We start from the raw sequence: 23,295 nt of genomic DNA, 5'->3' as shown, positions 1-23,295 counted from the left end.
TAGTTCATTTTCGGGGTAGCCAAATTAGGCTTTGATCCTCTGTATAAACACAAACAGACCCTTTGCCTACACTTTTATGTGCCCTTTATACCCTTGTGTAGAACTCGTTGGAGGTTACCACACAGGAACTGCCCTTTTTTTTTTTTTTTTTTTGCTATCACTAATCTACACTTACATGACGAATATTATGTTTACTAGGCTCTCCCCTATACCAGGTCTCCCCTATAAACCCCTTTACAGTCACTGTGCATCAGCATAGCAAAATGTTGTAGAATCACTACTTGCCTTCTCTGTGTTGTACAGCCCTCCCTTTTCTCCTACCCCCCCATGCATGTTAATCTTAATACCCCCCTACTTCTCCCCCCCTTATCCCTCCCTACCCACCCATCCTCCCCAGTCCCTTTCCCTTTGGTACCTGTTAGTCCATTCTTGAGTTCTGTGATTCTGCTGCTGTTTTGTTCCTTCAGTTTTTCCTTTGTTCTTATATTCCACAGATAAGTGAAATCATTTGGTATTTCTCTTTCTCCGCTTGGCTTGTTTCACTGAGCATAATACCCTCCAGCTCCATCCATGTTGCTGCAAATGATTGGATTTGCCCTTTTCTTATAGCTGAGTAGTATTCCATTGTGTATATGTACCACATCTTCTTTATCCATTCATCTATTGATGGACATTTAGGTTGCTTCCAATTCTTGGCTATTGTAAATAGTGCTGCAATAAACATAGGGGTGCATCTGTCTTTCTCAAACTTGATTGCTGCATTCTTAGGGTAAATTCCTAGGAGTGGAATTCCTGGGTCAAATGGTAAGTCTGTTTTGAGCATTTTGATGTACCTCCATACTGCTTTCCACAATGGTTGAACTAACTTACATTCCCACCAGCAGTGTAGGAGGGTTCCCCTTTCTCCACAGCCTCGCCAACATTTGTTGTTGTTTGTCTTTTGGATGGCAGCCATCCTTACTGGTGTGAGGTGATACCTCATTGTAGTTTTAATTTGCATTTCTCTGATAATTAACGATGTGGAGCATCTTTTCATGTGTCTGTTGGCCATCTGTATTTCTTTTTTGGAGAACTGTCTGTTCAGTTCCTCTGCCCATTTTTTCATTGGGTTATTTGTTTTTTGTTTGTTGAGGCGTGAGAGCTCCTTATATATTCTGGACGTCAAGCCTTTATCGGATGTGTCATTTTCAAATATATTCTCCCATACTGTAGGGATCCTTGTTGTTCTATTGATGGTGTCTTTTGCTGTACAGAAGCTTTTCAGCTTAATATAGTCCCACTTACTCATTTTTGCTGTTGTTTTCCTTGCCCGGGGAGATATGTTCAAGAAGAGGTCACTCATGTTTATGTCTAAGAGGTTTTCGCCTATGTTTTCTTCCAGGAGTTTAATGGTTTCATGGCTTACATTCAGGTCTTTGATCCATTTTGAGTTTACTTTTGTATATGGGGTTAGACAATGGTCCAGTTTCATTCTCCTACATGTAGCTGTCCAGTTTTGCCAGCACCACCTGTTGAAAAGACTGTCATTTCGCCATTGTATGTCCATGGCTCCTTTATCAAATATTAATTGACCATATATGTCTGGGTTAATGTCTGGATTCTCTAGTCTGTTCCATTGGTCTGTGGCTCTGCTCTTGTGCCAGTACCAAATTGTCTTGATTACTATGGCTTTATAGTAGAGCTTGAAGTTGGGGAGTGAGATCCCCCCTACTTTATTCTTCTTTCTCAGGATTGCTTTGGCTATTCGGGGTCTTTGGTGTTTCCATATGAATTTTTGAATTATTTGTTCCAGTTCATTGAAGAATGTTGCTGGTAGTTTCATAGGGATTGCATCAAATCTGTATATTGCTTTGGGCAGGATGGCCATTTTAACGATATTAATTCTTCCTAGCCACGAGCATGGGATGAGTTTCCATCTGTTAGTGTCCCCTTTAATTTCTCTTAAGAGTGACTTGTAGTTTTCAGAGTATAAGTCTTTCACTTCTTTGGTTAGGTTTATTCCTAGGTATTTTATTTTTTTTGATGCAATTGTGAATGGAGTTGTTTTCCTGATTTCTCTCTCTGTTGGTTCATTGTTAGTGTATAGGAAAGCCACAGATTTCTGTGTGTTGATTTTGTATCCTGCAACTTTGCTGTATTCCGATATCAGTTCTAGTAGTTTTGGGGTGGAGTCTTTAGGGTTTTTTATGTACAGTATCATGTCATCTGCAAATAGTGACAGTTTAACTTCTTCTTTACCAATCTGGATTCCTTGTATTTCTTTATTTTGTCTGATTGCCGTGGCTAGGACCTCCAGTACTATGTTAAATAACAGTGGAGAGAGTGGGCATCCCTGTCTAGTTCCCGATCTCAGAGGAAATGCTTTCATCTTCTCGCTGTTCAATATAATGTTGGCTGTGGGTTTATCATAGATGGCCTTTATTATGTTGAGGTACTTGCCCTCTATTCCCATTTTGCTGAGAGTTTTTAACATGAATGGATGTTGAACTTTGTCAAATGCTTTTTCAGCATCTATTGAGATGATCATGTGGTTTTTGTCTTTCTTTTTGTTGATGTGGTGTATGATGTTGATGGACTTTCGAATGTTGTACCATCCTTGCATCCCTGGAATGAATCCCACTTGGTCATGGTGTATGATCCTTTTGATGTATTTTTGAATTCGGTTTGCTAATATTTTGTTGAGTATTTTTGCATCTACGTTCATCAGGGATATTGGTCTGTAGTTTTCTTTTTTGGTGGGGTCTTTGCCTGGTTTTGGTATTAGGGTGATGTTAGCTTCATAGAATGAGTTCGGGAGTATCCCCTCCTCCTCTATTTTTTGGAAGACTTTAAGGAGAATGGGTATTATGTCTTCCCTGTATGTCTGATAAAATTCCGAGGTAAATCCATCTGGCCCGGGGGTTTTGTTCTTTGGTAGTTTTTTGATTACCTCTTCAATTTCATTGCTGGTAATTGGTCTGTTTAGATTTTCTGTTTCTTCCTGGGTCAATCTTGGAAGGTTATATTTTTCTAGGAAGTTGTCCATTTCTCCTAGGTTTCCCAGCTTGTTAGCATATAGGTTTTCATAGTATTCTCCAATAATTCTTTGCATTTCCGTGGGGTCCGTCGTGATTTTTCCTTTCTCGTTTCTGATACTGTTGATTTGTGTTGACTCTCTTTTCTTCTTAATAAGTCTGGCTAGAGGCTTATCTATTTTGTTTATTTTCTCGAAGAACCAGCTCTTGGTTTCATTGATTTTTGCAATTGTTTTATTCTTCTCAATTTTATTTATTTCTTCTCTGATCTTTATTATGTCCCTCCTTCTGCTGACCTTAGGCCTCATCTGTTCTTCTTTTTCCAATTTCGATAATTGTGACATTAGACCATTCATTTGGGATTGCTCTTCCTTTTTTAAATATGCTTGGATTGCTATATACTTTCCTCTTAAGACTGCTTTTGCTGTGTCCCACAGAAGTTGGGGCTTAGTGTTGTTGTTGTCATTTGTTTCCATATATTGCTGGATCTCCATTTTGATTTGGTCATTGATCCATTGATTATTTAGGAGCGTGTTGTTAAGCCTCCATGTGTTCGTGAGCCTCTTTGCTTTCTTTGTACAGTTTATTTCTAGTTTTATGCCTTTGTGGTCTGAAAAGTTGGTTGGTAGGATTTCAATCTTTTGGAATTTTCTGAGGCTCTTTTTGTGGCCTAGTATGTGGTCTATTCTGGAGAATGTTCCATGTGCACTTGAGAAGAATGTATATCCCGCTGCTTTTGGATGTAGAGTTCTGTAGATGTCTATTAGGTCCATCTGCTCTACTGTGTTGTTCAGTGCTTCCGTGTCCTTACTTATTTTCTGCCCAGTGGATCTATCCTTTGGGGTGAGTGGTGTGTTGAAGTCTCCTAGAATGAATGCATTGCAGTCTATATCCCCCTTTAGTTCTGTTAGTATTTGTTTCACATATGCTGGTGCTCCTGTGTTGGGTGCATATATATTTAGAATGGTTATATCCTCTTGTTTGACTGAGCCCTTTATCATTATGTAGTGTCCTTCTTTATCTCTTGTTACTTTCTTTGTTTTGAAGTCTATTTTGTCTGATATTAGTACTGCAACCCCTGCTTTCTTCTCACTGTTGTTTGCTTGAAATATGTTTTTCCATCCCTTGACTTTTAGTCTGTACATGTCTTTGGGTTTGAGGTGAGTTTCTTGTAAGCAGCATATAGATGGGTCTTGCTTTTTTATCCATTCTGTTACTCTGTGTCTTTTGATTGGTGCATTCAACCCATTAACATTTAGGGTGACTATTGAAAGATATGTACTTATTGCCATTGCAGGCTTTAAATTCGTGGTTACCAAAGGTTCAAGGTTAGCCTCTTTAGTATCTTACTGCCTAACTTAGCTCGCTTATTGAGCTGTTATATACACTGTCTGGAGATTCTTTTCTTCTCTCCCTTCTTGTTCCTCCTCCTCGATTCTTCATATGTTGGGTGTTTTGTGCTGTGCTCTTTCTAGGAGTGCTCCCATCTAGAGCAGTCCCTGTAAGATGTCCTGTAGAGGTGGTTTGTGGGAAGCAAATTCCCTCAGCTTTTGTTTGTCTGGGAATTGTTTAATCCCACCGTCATATTTGAATGATAGTCGTGCTGGATACAGTATCCTTGGTTCAAGGCCCTTCTGTTTCATTGTATTAAATATATCATGCCATTCTCTTCTGGCCTGTAGGGTTTCTGTTGAGAAATCTGACGTTAGCCTGATGGGTTTCCCTTTATAGGTGACCTTTTTCTCTCTAGCTGCCTTTAACACTCTTTCCTTGTCCTTGATCTTTGCCATTTTAATTATTATGTGTCTTGGTGTTGCCCTTCTTGGATCCTTTCTGTTGGGGGTTCTGTGTATTTCCGTGGTCTGTTTGATTACTTCCTCCCCCAGTGTGGGGAAGTTTTCAGCAATTATTTCTTCTAAGATACTTTCCATCTCTTTGCCTCTCTCTTCTTCTTCTGGGACCCCTATAATACGGATATTGCTCCTTTTAGATTGGTCACACAGTTCTCTTAATATTGTTTCATTCCTGGAGATCCTTTTGTCTCTCTCTATGTCAGCTTCCATGCGTTCCTGTTCTCTGATTTCAATTCCATCAATGGCCTCTTGCATTCTATCCATTCTGCTTATAAACCCTTCCAGAGTTTGTTTCATTTCTGCGATCTCCTTTCTGGCATCTGTGATCTCTTTCCGGACTTCATCCCATTTTTCTTGCGTATTTCTCTGCATCTCTGTCAGCATGTTTATGATTCTTATTTTGAATTCTTTGTCAGGAAGACTGGTTAGGTCTGTCTCCTTCTCTGGTGTTGTCTCTGTGATCTTTGTCTGCCTGTAGCTTTGCCTTTTCATGGTGATAGGAATAGTCTGCAGAACTGGGACGAGTGACGGCTGGAAGGACTTCCCTTCTTGTTGGTTTGTGGCCCTCCTCTCCTGGGAGAACAGCGGCCTCTAGTGGCTTGTGCTGCGCAGCTGCGCGCAGACAGGGTTTCTGCTTCCTGCCCGGCTGCTATGGAGTTAATCTCCGCTGTTGCTGTGGGCGTGGCCTGGCTCGGGCAGCTACTCCAAAATGGTGGAGTCGCGTTGGAGCAGGAGCTGCTGGGAGGCTATTTATGTCCGTAAGGGGCCTCCCTGCTCCCTGCAGCCCAGGGGTTAGGGTGCCCAGAGGTCCCGGATTCCCTACCTCTGGATTAAGTGGCCCGCCCTGCCCCTTTAAGACTTCCAAAAAGCACCCGCCAAAACAAAACAACGACCACAAAAAAAAACAAGAAAAAAAATTTTTTTAATTAAAAAAAAAAAAAAAATTTTTATTTAAAAAAAAAAAAAAGGTGGTCGTTCGTTTTTCTTTATTCTCCGGTGCCAGCCTCAGGCCTCTGCTCACCGGTCTTTCTGCCCTGTTTCCCAAATATTGGGGTCCCTGTCCCTTTAAGACTTCCAAACAGCGCTCGCCAGAACAAAGCAGCAAAAAAGCAAAAAAAAAAAAATGGTCGCGCGCTTTTCTTATGTCCTCTGTCGCCCAGCCTCCAGTGCCTGCTCACTGTTCTTGCTGCCCTGTTTTCCCAGTATCGAGGGCCCTGCACTCTGGCCCGGATGGCTGGGGCTGGGTGTTCGGCAGCCCTGGGCTCCGTCTCCCTCCCGCTCTGCCTGCTCTTCTCCCGCTGGGAGCTGGGGGGAGGGGCGCTCGGCTCCCGCGGGGCCGGGGCTTGTATCTTACCCCCTTCGCGAGGCGCTGGGTTCTCTCAGGTGCGGATGTGGTCTGGATATTGTCCTGTGTCCTCTGGTCTTTATTCTAGGAAGGGTTGTCTTTGTTATATTTTCATAGATATATGTTGTTTTGGGAGGAGATTTCCGCTGCTCTACTCACGCCGCCATCTTCCGCCCCCTCCCCATTAATATTTTTAATATCCTTAAACTGGAAATAATCCAAATATCCCAGTAAACTGAGATATAACTACACACTTGTATTCTATACATTCATGAAATGATCACAGAAGTTACTGCAGGTAACACTGATGAAATACACATAATATCAAGCAAAAGAAGCTCGATTTTATTCTAATTATATAAAGAAAAGAGGACTCAACTAGACTTTGGGTTTTTAGGGATATATACTTAATCAGTAAAGACATGCACCAGGAGAGCTCATATTTCAGCCCAAGTGTGTATTCATAGCTTGGAATGAGTGATGGTGGGAATATTTACATTATGGATATAAGCAAATACTACAAACCTGAGGGTTTTCTTTTTTGTTGTTTTTCTGGAAAGAGGTCTTTTAAACATTTATTGGTACCCACTGTACAAAAATCCTAAGTCACTCTTAAGAGACAGAGGGGATAGTTTTTAGTTTGAGGATTGTAATATTTGGGTCTTCTCAGATGCTGGAATTAATTGGCTTATTAGCCAAAGCTTTAGTTATACAGATTTTCCCATTTATTATAAATAATAATACTTTCTGTATAGACCAAAAGTAAATGCAATAAAGCAGGAAAAGTAAAAACATAAAATTTGAAAGATAAAAGGCAAAGACATAATCAAAGAACTACCCAAGAAAAAAACACCCGGGCCAGATGGATTTACCTTGGAATTTTATCAGACATCCAGAGAAGACATAATACCTATTCTCCTTAAAGTTTTCCAAAAAATAGAAGAGGACGGAATACTCCCAAACTCATTCTATGAAGCCAACATCACCCTAATACCAAAACCAGGCAAAGACCCCACCAAAAAAGAAAATTACAGACTGATATCCCTGATGAACGTAGATGCAAAAATACTCAATAAAATATTAGCAAACTGAATTCAAAAATATATCAAAAGGATCATGCACCATGACCAAGTGGGATACATCCCAGGGATGCAAGGATGGTACAACATTTGAAAATCCATCAACATCATCCACCACATCAACAAAAAGAAAGACAAAAACCACATGATCATCTCCATAGATGCTGAAAAAGCATTCGACAAAATTCAACATCCATTCATGATAAAAACTCTCAGCAAAATGGGTATAGAGGGCAAGTACCTCAACATAATAAAGGCCATATATGATAAACCCACAGCCAACATCATACTGAACAGCGAGAAGCTGAAAGTTTTTCCTCTGAGATTGGGAACAAGACAGGGATGCCCACTCTCCCCACTGTTATTTAACATAGTACTGGAGGTCCTAGCCACGGCAATTAGACAAAACAAAGAAATACAAGAATCCAGATTGGTACAGAAGAAGTTAAACTGTCAGTATTTGCAGATGACATGATATTGTACATAAAAAACCCTAAAGACTCCACCCCAAAACTACTAGAACTGATACTGGAATACAGTAAAGTTACAGGATACAAAATTAACACACAGAAATCTGTGGCTTTCCTATACACTAACAATGAGCCAATAGAAAGAGAAATCAGGAAAACAATTCCATTCACAAATGCATCAAAAAGAATAAAATACCTAGGAATAAACCTAACCAAAGAAGTGAAAGACCTATACCCTGAAAACTATAAGACACTCTTAAGAGAAATTAAAGAGGACACTAACAAATGGAAACTCATCCCATGCTCTTGGCTAGGAAGAATTAATATCGTCAAAATGGCCATCCTGCCCAAAGCAATATACAGATTTGATACAATCCCTATCAAATTACCAACAACATTCTTCAACGAACTGGAACAAATAGTTCAAAAATTCATATGGAAACACCAAAGACCCCGAATAGCCAAAGCAATCCTGAGAAAGAAGAATAAAGTGGTGGGGATCTCACTCCCCAACTTCAAACTCTACTACAAAGCCACAGTAATCAAGACAATTTGGTACTGGCACAAGAACAGAGCCACAGACCAGTGGAACAGAATAGAGACTCCAGACATTAACCCAAACATATATGGTCAATTAATATTCGATAAAGGAGCCATGGACATACAATGGGGAAATGACAGTCTCTTCAACAGATGGTGCTGGCAAAACTGGACAGCTACATGTAGGAGAATGAAACTGGATCACTGTCTAACCCCATACACAAAAGTAAATTCAAAATGGATCAAAGACCTGAATGTAAGTCTTGAAACCATAAAACTCTTAGAAAAAAACATAGGCAAAAATCTCTTGGACATAAACATGAGTGACTTCTTCATGAATATATCTTCCCGGGCAAGGGAAGCAAAAACAAAAATGAACAAGTGGGTCTATATCAAGCTGAAAAGCTTCTGTACAGCAAAGGACACCATCAATAGAACAAAAAGGTATCCTACAGTATGGGAGAATATATTCGTAAATGACAGATCCTATAAAGGCTTGACATCCAAAATATATAAAGAGCTCACGCACCTCAACAAACAAAAAGCAAATAATCCAATTAAAAAATGGGCAGAGGAGCTGAACAGACAGTTCTCCAAAGAAGATATTCAGATGGCCAGCACACACATGAAAAGATGCTCCACATCGCTAGTTATCAGAGAAATGCAAATTAAAACCACAATGAGATATCACCTCACACCAGTAAGGATGGCTGCCATCCAAAAGACAAACAACAACAAATGTTGGTGAGGTTGTGGAGAAAGGGGAACCCTCCTACACTGCTGGGGGGAATGTAAATTAGTTCAACCATTGTGGAAAGCAGTATGGAGGTTCCTCAGAATGCTCAAAATAGATTTACCTTGACCCAGGAATTCCACTTCTAGGAATTTACCCTAAGGATGCAGCACTCCAGTTTGAAAAAGACAGATGCACCCCTATGTTTATCGCAGCACTATTTACAATAGCCAAGAAATGGAAGCAATCTAAGTGTCCATCAGTAGATGAATGGATAAAGAAGATGTGGTACATATACACAATGGAATATTACTCAGCCATAAGAAGAAAACAAATCCTACCATTTGCAACAACATGGATGGAGCTGGAGGGTATTATGCTCAGTGAAATAAGCCAAGCGGAGGAAGAGAAATACCAAATGATTTCACTCTTCTGTGGAGTATAAGAACAAAGGAAAAACTGAAGGAACAAAACAGCAACAGAATCACAGAATGCAAGAATGGACTAACAGTTACCAAAGGGAAAGAGACCTTTGGAGAATGGGAGGGTAGGGAGGGATAAGGGCGGGGAAGAAGAAAGGGGATATTATGATTAGCATGTATAATGTGGGGGTGGGGGAAAGGGGAGGGCTTTGCAACACAGAGAAGACAAGTAGTGATTCTACAACATCTTACTATGCTGATGGACAGTGACTGTAATGGGGTTTGTGGGGGGGACTTGGGGTAGGGGAGAGCCTAGAAAACATAATGTTCATGTAATTGTAGATTAATGATAACAAAATTAAAAAAAAAAGACAAAGACATAAATTCATCACTTTTGCAGATGTAATGTTTGATTAACATAAACGAGAAACAACAGAAAGATACTTTCAATTAATAAGTTCAGTAAGGTCTCTAGATACAAGATTAATGTAAGATACCTGTAAATTTTCTTCACATTAATGAGAAACAATCAGGCAAAGCAAATAACTGCCATCGCCAAACAAAGAAATCTGGCAGCCACTGTACTATGTTATAGCAATGAGAAGAAAACTATAAACTTTACAAGAGGCAAAATTAACAGAAAGAAAATTCATGTCTTTAGATGGGAAACTCACTATTTTATCAATGTCAATTATCTCACCAAACTATACATTCCAAGTCATCTCAATAAACATCAAAATAGATTATTTTTCAACATTTAAAGCTGATTACAAAAGTCAAAGTCCAAAGAACAGTGAATTTAGTTGAAAAGTATCAAGGAATACCCATCCTATCAGACATCTTCACATTTTATAATACACTGTGAAAGTAAGCAGTGTAATATTGGCAGAGGAATAGATAAGAGATCAACTGAATACATGAGAGTCCAGAAAAAGAAGTCTACCAATCTCAGCTTTTCTGATTTCTTGATGCAAATTCAACAAGCTCACATCCTCATCTGTTGGAGAGAAGACAGAGCTGGGGCACAGGTGGCTTGGAATAATATGTCTCCATCTTCTCAGCTTCCCGGAGGATCCACTTCCAAACCTCCACTACCTGACTTGACTTAACATCTAATCACTGAAGATACTGGAAATGTAACAAAACAAAAATCCCTTATACATAATTAAAAGAATATAAAATGAAGTGCTGGATCTTTTTGCCATCCAGTTGGTAAAAAACAAATGATTGAACATGGTCAGCATTGGCAACACATGGGGAACCTGGCTATTCTGATACAAATGAATCATTGTAAACAGTAAAGCCTCTTTGGAAGGCAATGTAGCAGTAAGTAACCAAATTTGTATGGAAATCCTTTCCACAACAATACTGCTGCTAAACATCTCCCCTGAGTCACACGGCACAGGTGTGCAAAGAAGGATCTCCATCACCAGCATCACAGATATAAAAAACAATGCTTGTGAGCACGAACTGTAGCATGTTGTTATACACGTTCTACTTTGAGGTAGGCACTGGTATTTCTTCATTACATAGACAAGGAAACTGAGGCATAGAGAGATTCAGGGAGCTGTCTCAGGGTTACAGGATTAGTAGTACACTGCCATTTAAAACAGTGTTTTAAAAGATTGGAAACATTCCAAATGTCCATTTACAGAGAAGCGGTTAAACAAACTGTAGTATGTGTCTCCCCCAGAACTCCACAGAGCCTTTACAACTGATGCGACTGACCTATAAGCACTATTTTGAACAGATTTCCAAGACAAAATAGGTTGCAGAAAAATGGTTATTGTATGACCTCATTTATGATAGGTGTGTGTGTATTTTGCTGTGCCCATCTCTCTCCTCCGTGTATATGCATAAAATGAGAGTAACAAGGAAAAAGGTGAGCAAAGGGACTGTATTTTATCTTGTTTACTTCATCTCTTTGCTGCTCAGAAAGTCAGAGAGTTTACTTCTATGTTTTCCTGGCCTGTCTTTTTACTTACTGGTTCATAGGAGGTGTTTCACATAATCGAGATAGGAAGACGTGGCCAGTGGTTGCTTCTGTTGGAGGACAAAGCTTTAGAAGTGTGGAGTTTGAATGTCAGATCACCTGTTTGCCTAAATTCATATACAATAGTATTTGAAATGTTAGTGACAAAATTGCATTTACATGTCACTTATTTCTTTAAAAATTAAGAGAGTTAAGCAAAACAAATCTAAGTTAAATTTTGGTATCTTTCCATATATCTTGTCTAAACTTAAGTCCATATTTGTGAAGATTCTGAATACTTTGCACTTTGATAATGCCATCTGTTTGTTCTCTTAAAGCATGGGATTTACACCCCTTCAGTGTCTATGTCTTCAGTCTTAGATGTAAACTCTCTGACTTTCTGAGCAGCAAAGAGATGAAGTAAACAAGATAAAATACAGTCCCTTTGCTCACCTTTTTCCTTATACCTGTGAGGTAGGAAAAAAGGGGTGGGGCACATAGACATGGAAATCACGCGATCTGGGTGTTCCAGCAGCAAAGTTCCTTTCTGTTTTTACACCATCTCTGAGGAGTGAGCTCTCATTTACTCTTCAGAAATAATGGTTTACAAATAACGTATTTTTACCACTCACCTGCAGGCCCTCTGTCCCTTCCTACACATTGTTTCAACTCACAAATAACAAATTTAGAAGCAACTTTTCATAAGGCACATGAACTGCTTACCATCCTCCTGGTTCTCTCCCAGTAGGGAAGGGTGTATCTTTCAATAATTAATTTACAACAGATGTGACAGGCCAAACCACTAAGCGATCTTGTAAATGGCCTTTAGAATTTCCTAAGGAAGAGTGCCTCCCCAGAGCAGAATATTTTGAACAAAGTCAAACAAAAGACTTTAGAAAAGAGGCTAAACTGATTTCATTACAATGATATGCATACAATCGTGAAATGAAAAGGAAAATCTTCAAATTGTGTAGAAAACTGATGCTGTAAACATAAAAAGTTTCAAGATTCTTCTTTATGATGTATCTAGTATCATTCAAGGGAAGAAGAGGGAATTGGAATGGAAAGGCAAGTGTTGCATTTTAAGAAATATTATCTTGCCTGTTTATAAGCTAGTAAACCACCACATTAACTGACATAAATAACCTGCCTCCTGGGATTCTTATTTGAGCAGATCCTCTTGTCCTGCATGGAGATGCCCTAATACTCCTGATGAATAGTCAGCAAGAACTGGAGAAGAGGATGTTCCTAAAATAAGGGCTAAAAAAGAAGAGACGCAAGTCTACAGAAACCTCTCAGAAGTAATCTTGTTATCCTACATTTCACTTGAATTGGATTTAAAATTCTAAGGTATATCTGGAAGGTTTGGGTGTTTATATGTACTAGAGGAAAATAAGATAAACAGAATACACTTAGAAGTGAAGATGCAGGACAAAAATCAGATTTTACTGTCTTACCTAACTTGTAGCTGTGCTAATGGAAATGAATATTCTATACACACACAGACACACACACACACACACACACACACACACACACATATGTTATGTGTCTGTTGTTTGGCTAGATAAATAGGATTTGACACAGGGGAAAAAATTAGAAAGACATACACAAAATTGTGAACCGATGATAACTCAGGAAAAGAAGATATTTTCATTCTTTTTAAAAGATATACTCAAAAATAGAATGAGGGGTGATTTTTCACTTTTGTTCTGTTTTTCTGTATTTTTCAAATTTTATGAGTCACCTAGAGTGGTTTTTATTACCAGGAAAAAATGTTTTAAATACCTTTTAAAATGTTTTTCTCTAACATTAGCCTTTTTTTCTAGGTAGGATACTAATTAATCATACTTCGTGCCCATGTTTACACTCACAAGAATGCTGTAATCCTGAAAAACTATGAAAATCGCTTTCTCAAAATTGTACTTGAAAGTGGCTTACTTTTTTCAAGAAAGCACTTGTGAATCATCTTATAAAATTTTGTAGAACTCAACCAAGTAAAGTTATTGTTTGTTAAATGAGTGATAATCTACTCGGTGCTGGTTAAGATAGAAGGAAACCTTACCAGTGGCTGTAAACCACTACACTCTTTCCAGATAGCAAGTTGGCAGTAAAGATTAAAATTTAAAATGTCCATATCTTATCATTCAACAAAATCTCCTGAAATTATTGTTAATATATCTCACAAGGATATGTATCATAGCATTGTTTCTAATAGCAAATATTTGGAAATTCTTTGAAGTAAAATTTTCATCAACAGAACACATATATGAACTAGCATTTATATTTCTTAAAAAAAACAATTAAAAATAACAAGCTATATTTATGGGTGTTAATGTGGTAAAGGCTTAAGTGAAAAAAGCAAGATTCAAAATAATGGACTTGATGTGATCTCATTTATCGGTGTTGAAAAGAAATAGGATATATAGAGATAAAAAAATACATATACTGCTATACACTGGTTTGAACATTTTTTATCTGAAATGGATTCCAAGAAATTATTAATAGTGGTTTTCTTTATGGAAAGGAATGGCAAGGAGAGAAACTAAGAAGAGAAATTTCAGCATGTTTTCTTTTAATTAACCTTTGTATTTCACTTATGTCTTTTTTGTATTGTCTTTTATTTACCATCTGACAACTACAAATACTTAAGCATTTAAAAATAAACTTGTATAAATGTGGCCTTGAAAGTCTATATGAATATCTATTCACTTACCTACATAAATATATGAATAATACATGTGTGGGTACCTGTATTTATTTGTATATCTATGAAAATTATGTACAGGTACAGGTAATCACTTACATATAAAGGTATGTGCATTTGCATATGTATGAAATACGCAGGGATATCTATCTATCATCAAATTAATTATGTCACCAGTTCATGTTTAATTTTTAAAATTTCCCTAGGAAGAACTTGTTTTCATGCAATCCCTTTCCAAGAAAAAGCAATGTTGAACTCTACAAGGGGAAAAGTATTTGGATGAAAGTACCAAGGGTTAAATATAATGGAAATTAAATATTATCTTCCTCCATTTTATTAATCTGAACATTTTTCTTGCTTGAGAACCCATGATGGGCTGAATTTATGGTATACAATCCTGTTCCAGAGAAATAAAGCATCTTAGATTTTATCCTTTTTAATTCATTGAAGTATAATGGATAATAAATTATTTAGTTTAATTAAAACCTCTTTATCAGATGGGCATTTACCCATGACATTGTTATGCACAACTGGTAGTCTACAGAAGGCATCATTTCCATTTCTTTTCTCATTTCATTCACGGATTCCTTTAATTGCATTTTAAATTACATCTATTTCCACAAAGTCATACTATAAACCCATCAGACATTTGCGCCTACTCCTTTACCTTCAGCGTTAAAAATCACTCTCTTCTGTTTGCTTTAAATTCATCCTTTTCCCTTGTGTTTAAGTGGAGACTCCAAGGAACACTAAAATATGGTATTGAAGGGGTTTAGAACAGACGGGCCTGGCTTGAATGAACATCAGCTCTCTACATATGGGGAAATTACTTATCTTCTCAGAGACTCAGTTGCTTTTCTCGTCTACAATATAGGGATAATAGTTTTTCAGTGCAATGAAGCAATACATTTAAAATCGCACATTTCCCGGCATCTGGTAAGAAATGTTTGATATAATCAAAATAGTTTCAGTCAAATTTTACTTAGTGTCTTGATATGCGTTTTTGTTTGGGGCACTGGATAGAGGGGTGATAGGAAGCAATCACAGCCTTTTAACATGAGAACTTTCAGCGGAGAATTTGGAGATTCTATGGGAACATTATTAGGATTCTGGCATCAACGCTCAGTTTCCTTTGAACACAAGGATGCCTTGAATTCTCAAGAATTCCACTTCTCCTCTCTGTTCCCTCCCCTTACAAGTGCACTACGTTCTCTATTTGATTATTATTTTAAATTGCTTTAATTTTTAAATGTTGCCAGATTTTTATTCTCTTTATCAAAGTACTATAGGAAAGACAAAGAAATTAATGGGATTAAGGTGTGTAAGAATCTATGAGGTGCCAGAAATAAGTATTTACTAAAGATTTTGTGGGGAGGCAGGGGAAAGAATTACATTGCATATGAAAAGGCAAAATAGATTATTGAATTCCTCATAAAAATGTGTCTTTCTTTGCAAAGGTTTTCTTTTCTTTAATGACTTCATCTCTCTATCCTTGAAAATAGAAGAAAACAAACAAAACCCTCTTACCTTAGCTCTTCGGTTCCCCATTCAGGAAAACAAAGTTTGATGATTGGCCAAAGGCATGTCATGTGTTCTTCCTGAAGCATTATGATTGGCTACTGATCCCAGCAGCAACAGTGGGCTCTGCTGGCTGCCTGATTAAGCCAATGTAGAGAATTCACAAGACTTCACTCTCTTTCTTAGGAAGGAAAAGAATCTATCCTAGGTGTCTTTTTTCTTGTTCACAGAAATTTTAGTATTAAAAAAAAATGATACTCCCTCAATCAACTATTCTCATAATCAAATACCTCACTACCAACGTGCAGGGAGAGGCACTACTATTTCCAGAAAATGTTGTATCAGTAACAATGGTGATGATGATTGTATATAAAGAAGAAAGACAGAAGACCAAGAAGGTAAGCATGATAGAGGCATTATCTCTTTCAAACATCACAAAAATTGTGGGAGTAGGAACCATTGCTTTATCTACTGAGGGGGGACTAAGGCTTAGAGATATAAAAATCACTTGGACAAATTCCTGCAGCAATGTTTTATATAAGGAGTGTCTGGGTCCAAAGCCCAGGATCGTGACAGAATTGCACATTGTATCAACTCCTAAAAATGCGAAAAACAACAAGAAATAAGTTAAAGTAAAGTAAAAGATGTTTACTGAAAATGGTGTCCATTTGCTTCACTTCTACTCTCTCAATGAATTTATTCTGTGTGTCTATGATATGTCAAATAGTATGTCAGGCGTTGGGAATTTAAACAAACAAAACAAAAACAAACAAAATCCAAAAAATTCTGGATCTAATTTATAGTTTCCTTCTATCCTGCTTCCCTGTCTTGTTTAAGTTAGATGTCATCCCATGCTGTTTCTTATGTCGAATATATTTTTTGTTGTTCTGGTGGCAGGAAGAAATGGAGATGGTAGAAACCATATACCAAAGATTATTTCTTCGTCCTAACTTATGTAAGGTGTGCCTACTGATCTTTAAAGCCCCCTCTCCTTTCCCTATTTAGTTTACAATTTCAAGTGGATCAGATTGTTCTGAAAAGAAGGTAACATTTCTAAGTCACAGAGACTACGATGGAGAAAGCACATGACATTCTGGCTATGGTTTGGTGGAGAGGGCGGAGGTGGGTGGAACCCACTACTTACATGTGAAATTCTGATGCACGTGAACAACCCAGGTGGGAGGAGAGTAAGGGATATCATCTACCTGTGCATGCCACCACATAAGACCACATGACTGTCTAACTCTATCCTTGCAGCAACCTTGTAAGATAGGTATTGCTGTCTTCATTGTTTAGATATGAAAATAGAACCGGAGAGATTAGGGATGAACTAAAGCTCTCAGAGCTAGAAGGTGGTAGATATGGGACTCAAGTGAAATTTTCCAATACTACCCCACTTACAGCTCCTCTCCAAAATAACATTATAGGACCTTGTCTCTATACTATAAATTCTGCACAAGTAATGGAGACATTACTTATAGGTATAGTAGGAATTCTTTACATAATAAAATAGCAAATTAAGTCTCTCCATTCCCTGAAGGAACACTCTTTTAGCTTATGGGCTGTGATCCATCTTCCTGTACAACAGACCACATCTGTTTTGTTTGCAGCCATGTATACCACACCCATCTAGTGCATGCTACATGGGAGATATTCACTAAATATTTACTGAAAGCATGGGTGAAGGAATGATGAATGAGTAGCAAGTATTTGAGCTATTAGCCATATTCACTTTAGCATAAATTAGTTCCATTTTTTTTTCCTTGACTCCCTTTCCATTTTCAGTCTTTGAAGTTGAAAACAGAGAGGAAAGGAGAGGAGACGAGAGGGGAAGAGACGAGAGGGGAGGGGAGAATAGGAGAGGAGAGGAGGAGTTAGTCAAGCATTGACTGGGAAGATCATGGAGGCTCCCACAGTAGCACAGAGGGTATATATTCCCACACAACAAAAACCGTAAGAGGAAGCCAAAAGAAGTCACAAATAAAGACATGTAAAGGCATGGTGGTATGGGAAAAGCATTAACATAAATGTCACAGTTGGGACACTGGGCATTTGGCCAACAACATGGTGCTGGAACCATACATGAGATTTCAAGATAAAGCTAGGGACCCCAAAAAGGGTTTTGTTCATTTGTTTTTAAAATTTCCCCTGAGTAAAGCCTCCTGCTTTCTATTAAGAACAAATGTAAATCCTCTCTGGAAAAATACATCCTCCATTTAAGCCCAAAGTTTCTCACTATTTAAGATGAAACATGTATGAGTTTAGAATCAAAGACCACAAAATATGAAAAGAAATCAACTGTAAGAGTAAATGTCAGGACAGGCTGTTTATTGTCAGAATTAGGCTCCAAGAATTTCACATAATACAATTATGACATATCATAAAAATAACTGTGCAGAAGGCTTAAAGATATGGAATAATAGGAAGAAAAGGGGCATTTGTAAGAGAATCAAACACCACTGAGCAGAATCAGAATGGGAAGGAAGAAAATTTGGTTTTTAAAAATTGAAAAAAGAAACTCATTGAAATTGAGAAAAAAAGAGTGACTGTACAGCAAAACTAGGCAGAGCTGAAAGAAAGGATTAATGCACAGGAAAATCTGAAATAATTACCCAAAATGCAGACCAGAGGTGAAAATTGTGAAGAAGAGGCTGAGAAATGTAGAAGGGAGAATAAGAGTCTAATGTACATTTTTAAAATTGAAGTACAGCTGATATACAATCTTACATTGGTTTTAAGTGTATAACACAGTGGTTCAACAGTTACCCATGTTATTAAATCCTCATGCCCACTAGTGCAATTACTCTCTGTCGACACAGGAAGATGTTACAGAACACTGGCTATGTTCTCCATGCTGCACTACTATCCCTGTTACCAACTTATATTATGATGGAGAATTTTTATGCCCATTTAAATACAGATGGCCCACAGGCACATGAAAAGATGCTCCACATGGCTAATCATCGGGAAATGCAAATCAAAACCACCATGAGATACCACCTCACGCCTGTTAGAATGACCGCTATCCAAAAGACAAGAAATCACAAGTGTGGGTGAAGGTGTAGAGCAAAGGGCACTGTCCTGCACTGTTCATGGGGGATGTAAATTGGTGCAGCCACTATGGAAAGTAGTATGGAAGTTCCTCAAAAAACTAAAAATAGAAATACCATATGACCCATTAATTCCACTTCTAGGAATTTACCCAAAGAAAACAAAATCCCTAATTTGAGAAGATATGTTCACTCCTATGTTTATCACCACATTATTCACAATAGCCAAGATATGGAAGCAACCAAAGTGTCCATCAACAGATGAATGGATAAAGAAAAGGTGGTACATATGCACATTGGAATAATATTCAGCCATAAAAAAGAAGGAAGTCCTGCCATTGGGAACAATATGAAGTCTCATGTACATTTAATCAAAGTCCCAAAAGGGAAGACTAGAGGGAAGGTATGTGCAAATATTTTGAGAGATAGTAACTATCTTCAACCAATGGAAGCTATCAGAGAAAATAAACAAAATAAACCCCACACAGAGACTATGCAGGGAACCTGGAGAAGGCTAAAAGATGGGGAGATTTTGTTAGTGGTCAGAGTAAAAAGATCCAAAGCAGAGGAAGAATTATTCTGACAGCTCCTCTCCATCAATGAGAATCTTACAAAGAACAAAAACCAATTCTCAGCTAAGAGAGCTCATATTGCTGAAATTATATTTCAATGAAGTTAAAATAAAGTCATTTTTATATAAACAAAAATAGGAACTTTTACTTCAAGCAGTCTTTTATTAAAGGAAATTTTAAAGAGCACACTTTAAAGTCTAGGCTATGCTTTAAATTATCAAAAGGAAAGTCTGAGGTGCCAAAAGAATTAATGGAAAAACTGACGGAAATGGGGGGAAAAAAAAGGCAGGTAAATCTAAACAAACGTTGTCAATATAAAATAATAATATTGTCTAATTTATTGGGTTAATGATGAAAATAATATACTAAATAATATACTGAAGAAATTCACTGAATATGCTTTAGAAATATACTGAATACTTTTCTGAGGATGTTATCAGAGTTTAAATATGATATAAATTTAGAGTAGGCATAGAATACTATATAACTTCCAATATGGGAGGCACAAAGCACTAGGAATAATAACATGAAGGCATGAGGAACATTTTGATAAATACAGGAAGGAGCAAGGAAAACCTAGAAACTCATAAAAATTAGAACCAGAGTGATACAAAAAATCACTATGGCAGAAACAAGCCCAAATATATTAATACTTACCAGAATGTGCAGGAGATAATTATAAATGGAAAATAACAATAGAGCTATTATCAAAACTCAGTTCTGCCAAGGGCTCTTCATATAGAAGAAGAAATTTTCTCAACGTGTTTATTGATGGCACAAAATGAAAATTGTGGCTCAGGTTCCAAACAACAACAGAAACCACCAATGACTGGATCTTCTCTATGGAAAAGGCACTGTTCTTTCTCTTCATGGAAGCATTCACCTCACGACCTACGCCCCGCTCGCCCCTATCACAGATGCGACAGCGAAGGCACAGAGCAGTTACACATGCCCGAGGCCCGGCTCCAGGGAGTGGAGGGGGGGATGCGGGGCCGGTCCATTTTAAACCCACATTCTGACTCCAAAGCCTCTGTGCTGACCCCTTCGGCTCTACTGCCTCTATTGTTATTTTATGCTGTTGCAGAAAATTCAAAGCCAGCCCATACGCACTGGGAAGGATGATGGGACAGAATCAGAAATCATCCTTCTTGATTCAATTCAGAAGTTCCACATAGGGAAAGACTCCAAAAAACCAGCTCACTAAGGGGCAGCAATAAATAACTAACGCACCTGCCTGCACCTCCCACCGTGCCCAGCGTTGTGTGCGGGACAATAAGATGTGCCAGGCACTTACAGAATGTCCTGAGCGTCTACGCTAACCTGCATTTCTCTGGGGTTAAGGTGATTCCCTAGTGTGGTTGACAGAAATCCGCTTTGTGTGTCTCTCTCTCTCCTCCGGAGCCCTATTTTCAAAAGCTCAGCCCCCGCTGGTCATAAAGTGGATAGCAAGTATGGATAATCAAAAAGTGACCCCATCGTAGGCACCATGCCCAGGCGAAGACAGACTCCGGCTTGGAATCACCTTCCTCAAAATTCCAGACCATACCCTGCCTTGCTTCTAGGAGATCATTTATAGGAGGTGGGTTTGAAACAGCACAGTTTAACGGAGCTCATTTTCAGAGCACCACAAGGTCTTCCCTTGATCTTGGACAAACCTGACAGGGTACACAAGTGGGAAAATTGTTTTCAAAGACGCCTGTGAATCTATCGATACATTTTCTAGGACAAGCGTGTTTGCGTAGGTAGCAGTTTAAATGCGGTGGGGCAAAGGGTTGGAGGTTCAGAAAGTCGAGAGGAAAGCAATAAACAAGAAACCAGGAACGTGATTTACAGTTTCTTTCTCAAATCACCATTTCGTATTCTTTGCCTCGGATAATATGAATTGCGTAGTGTCCCGTTGTAGAGGTGGTTTGGGTGTGTTTTGTTTTATACCTGAAGTGGACATAAAATTTAAACAGAATTGGCATTAATTACCAAGAAGAGCTGAGAGCTTTCAATAACCTCTCTCCAGCCAGACCACAAGTGCCTCAGCTGTACTGTGTGATCCTGAACAACCATTTCTATTCAGATTATTTCCTCCCTCCGTTTTCTTTGTATTTCTCCAGGGAACAATCACTATTTCTCTTTACTTCCGTCTGCCTCGTGGCTTTCTGAGTATGCTTGCAGTTCGTGGTCCAAGTCTGGTTTCCTATCCATGTTTTCCCCCAAACTAATCAAATGAATGCATTCTTAAAAGGACTTAGTGCTCTGCTCCATATAGAGTACTTTCTAGGCTAGTACTTTGGGGAGGGATAGAGAGAAATGAAAGAAATTCTGGGTCTGCGTGAGTTCCTCAAAGCAGGTGGTCAATATTCTTTTGCTAAGGTCCACACTTACCATAATGATACCTGACGCCTTTAATAGTTTTCACTGAATAGTATTTTTAATATAAATATCAGGTGCCACAAACTGATCACTTACCATCTGCCAGGCATATGCTAAACCCGTGATGCATTTATTTTATTGAATCCTCACAAACAGTCTATGATCCTTACTTTCCCCCTTTCATAACTGAGGGAACTGCATCTTACAGACATGTAGCTACTCTTGTTCATGCAGCAGAGACGTAGGAAAGCCTGGATTCAAAGTCAGACAGGATTTCCTAAGTTCCATCACCCGTGGGATACGGCAGACCTGGCAAGGTCAGAAGGTTGCCACTTCTATGCTGTGTGGCTTTAAGAAGGAGAAAAACAGGACAAAAAGAATTTACTATGTGCCAGGCATCATCGTGTGTGGGACTTTTTGTGGCATGTTGTGCCTGCACATAATTACTATGAGGAGCTTGGGAGGCAGAAATCATTGTATCCATGTTTAATACATGAGCAACCTAAAGCTGAGAAGTGCGAAGAAACTTGACCAAATGACACAGCTAACCAGTACTAGATGTAGAAATAACACCCACCCCTGCCTGATTCCAGTGCTCACCGGTGTGTGGGGTAGGTAGCCTCGGAAATGGCCCCCAGGGGCTCCCCCTCTCCTGGTATTCTCACCTGCTGATTCACCTATAACAGACAGACACGACAAAAGTTCGGGGATGTCACGGCAGCGATTGGCGAATGAAAAGACGGTGCCTTGCTCCCCCCCATCCTTCCCTCCCTCTCTCTTGGGAAAATAAATTTCCATGTTGCAGTCGTCCTATGGAGAGGGCCCTACGGCTGGAACAGATGACTCCAGCTAGCAGAGAACCTGACACGTGCCGAGAGACCCAGGAGTCAGTGTGGTGGTGCATTTCCTAAGACCTGCTCAGGGAATGAACTTGGAAGCAGATCTTCCCTGAGCGGAGCCTTGAGAAATCTGTAACCCCAGCTGACACCTTGATTATTGCTTCACAGAACACTCGGAGGTAGCCACACGGGGCTAAGCTCTGCCTAGATTCCTAGAGAAAGTGACATGATTGTGTTAAGATGCTACATTTTATCACAGAACAACAGATAACTAGGCCTGTGAGCTGGGTGGGCACAGGGCACAGAGGGGACAGACAATGCATTCTAGGGGTCCATCCTTTCCATTGGAAGCTGTGTTAAATTCCTTCTGGGGCAAGTCAAGCTTTAAAGGATAAAACACATATAATCAAATGAATGGATGAATATTATGTATTCATTTGGGTTCATTTGTTTTCTATTAGATTATATTTTTAAGGTAATATTTATTAATTTTATCCAATTACAGAAGTTCATGAAAATAACTAACTGTAAGCCTAGATCCTGCTAATATTTGGGGGATCCTCTTTTGGTCCTACATGCAATCATAATTATTTATTTCTATTCAAACAAAAATGGAAATCTTATACTACTGCTTCATAACTTCTTTTTCCATTAATATTTTTCCACTTAGTTTTTAAACATTTGTGCATTGTATTAAACATTGTACTGAAAGTTTTACACCTTGGGAGATGTTAAGGTTTGGGGTCAGCCACTTTTATCGATTCTGCATGCTAGCTGGGCTTATTCTCAGAGAGTAGAAGTTCTAAATTTTGGGGAG

Source organism: Manis pentadactyla, chromosome 5 (assembly GCF_030020395.1).
Source record: "Manis pentadactyla isolate mManPen7 chromosome 5, mManPen7.hap1, whole genome shotgun sequence".
Lineage (NCBI taxonomy): Eukaryota > Metazoa > Chordata > Mammalia > Pholidota > Manidae > Manis > Manis pentadactyla.
The sequence above is the reverse complement of the archived record's forward strand: the minus strand, read 5'-3'. Positions refer to the sequence as shown.